This window comes from Mercenaria mercenaria, chromosome 15 (genome assembly GCF_021730395.1).
Source record: "Mercenaria mercenaria strain notata chromosome 15, MADL_Memer_1, whole genome shotgun sequence".
NCBI lineage: Eukaryota > Metazoa > Mollusca > Bivalvia > Venerida > Veneridae > Mercenaria > Mercenaria mercenaria.
In genome coordinates this window covers 28,052,378-28,054,881 of record NC_069375.1, presented here as the reverse complement: position 1 = coordinate 28,054,881, position 2,504 = coordinate 28,052,378, and the positions used below count along the sequence as shown (strand labels likewise).

The following is a 2,504-nucleotide window of genomic DNA, read 5'->3' as shown; positions in this document are numbered from 1 at the left end:
TAACACTGCAGTTCATAGAGTTTTGATATTTGGTGTTCATCATGGGCAACGATCAGAATTCACCTTGAATGACCTTGACCTACTGACTACTGTCCTGTTTTACAAGTGACAGTGATAAGGTGTAAACATTGACCTTGACTTATTGACCGGATTCCTCTAAATAATGGTACAGCAATGAAATTTTCAATAACTACCTTGGATACCATTGACCTTAACCTTGACCTACTTTCAATTTATGAAAGGTACAGTGATGGAATTTTGACTTTGTGTACAATTTTGCAATTGTTGTCGAAACAATGTCCAGTATTAACATGTGTTGACGTTGATCCTTACCACTTGACATTATTTGTAAGCTACCGCCTCGGTAGCTTAGTGGTAGAGCGTCCGCTTTGAGTGCGGGAGGTCGTGGGTTCGATCCCCGGCCGCGTCATACCACAGACGTAATGCTAGGACTGGTCAGCCCGATGTCAGTATAATGTGACTGGGTTGGGTATCATGTCAGGTGTCTACGGCGTGATATTCCAGTGAGGCAGCACTATCAAGTTGGGCATTGTGCTCACTGCTACAGGTAGACACCGTCGTTTATATGACTGAAAAATTGTTGAAAAAGACGTTAAACCCGAACACACACACACATTATTTGTAAGCTAATGCAATGACATTCTGACAAATTGTACATTTTTCCAATTTGTTTTTCTATTTTGAATATATTTTCTACAAAAGAGTCACTATTTTAGGCAGAATCTTCCACGCTTCACTTTTCGGAGATAAAGGTTTTGTTTAGATTTTAAAGTGTACTGTTTTGCACTGCTGTATACAGTTAGTGCTTTTATGTTATGGAAAATTCCTGTGAAAACATATTGTCGTCGCTTCATCAGTCTGTCCGTCCCTACGATTTTGTACAGGCTATTTCTATACAAACACTGCCTTAGATACAGCAAAACTTCCCATGACGCTTCACTATTTCTCGGATTAAATTTTATTTATTTCACCTGAGCAGAAATTGCTCAGGGCGAGATATTGTGATGGCTTGTCCATCCGACCGTCCGAACGTTCGACTATGTGTCGTTGATATCTCACAAAATATTTGTCCCAAAGTCATCAAACCGCACATGATTGTTATTCAACATAGGAAGCTGTGCACCTGGGGTTTTAATTTGTATTTTATAAAGTCAAACCAGATTTATGGCCCTTGACTTAGTCAATAATACGCATAAAAAGCGCCAAAGTTTGTGTCGCATGTATCTCAAAAAGTGTTTAACCCAGTATTATGAAACATTACAGGAATATTATTCATCATGTGAAGTTGTGCATCTGGTGTTTTGTTAGAGATATTACTCAATCAGACCAGTATTATCAGCTCTTGACTTACTAAAAATGTATGCATAAAAAGGCATAATTATTGTGTCGCATATTTCTAAAGAAATATACAATCTATGGTCATGAAACATTATAGGAATATTATTCAGCATGTAAAGCTGTGCACCTGGGATTTTGTTCCGAATTTTTATTAGTCAGACCAAAGTTGTGGCCCTTGATTGTCAAAACTATGCATAAATGGGTCAGAAGTTTGTGTCATATTTTTCTCAAAAGTTACTTGACTTATAGTCATAAAATATTAGGGGATCGCTACATCGCGTATTAAGTTGTGTACATGTTGTTCTGTTTTGGATTTCACTCAGACAATTGGGAGTTACGGCCCTTGACTTAGTGAAAAATTAAGATAAAGTGCTTGTGTTGCATATAACTTAAGAAATTCACCTAGAGTCATGAAACCATGTAGGAATATTATCCAGCATGTGAATTTGTGCACCTGAGTTTTTTGTGTATTTTTTCACTTTGCAAGACAAGAGTTATGACCCCTGACTTGAAATTCATGCCAAATGTATGTCAAACTTCACTTGAACTAGATTCAAAATACATAAGAGGATTGTTGTATAGCCTATGAAGTTTTGCACCAAGTGTTCTCATTGGGATTTCACTGAGCTAGGCCAGAGTTACGGTCCCTTACTAAGTGAAAAATACACATAAAGTACTTCTTAAGACTTTGTTTTGCAAACATTTAAAAAATGTTTCACTTTCAGTCATAAAACCATGTACGGTTACAGGAGTGTGTGTGTTTGGGGTTGGGGTAGGGGTGGGGGCACCTGTGTCATATGAACACACATCTAATTCTTCTCTGTCTTATCTATCTCTATCGCTTAAAACTGTAAATATTATCTTATAAGACATGCAATATGGCTGATATGGAAATATTTTGATTAAAAGAATGTATTTTATTCATGTCAAATAAGTGTTTAAAAGTACTAGCAAATTATTATAAAGCTGTAAAATTACAAGAGATTATCTCCCTTTAAGCACACATAACGCCGTCTGGAATAAACAAAATGGAAGTTTATGTTCCATGCAGATACTAGCATTTATTTAAAGTATAACAGGCAAGAGATATTCAGTTGATACCAAATTTAATCCTAAATTAACGAAAACACAATTTCTGTACATTT

General features: G+C 36.3%; 1 non-coding gene across 1 annotated transcript; it reads left to right on the top strand.

The window, feature by feature from the left end:
- Positions 1-358: 358 nt before the first annotated feature.
- Positions 359-430, top strand: Trnas-uga (transfer RNA serine (anticodon UGA)). The gene has a single exon. It is a non-coding gene; the product is annotated as a tRNA-Ser (tRNA).
- Positions 431-2,504: the final 2,074 nt, after the last annotated feature.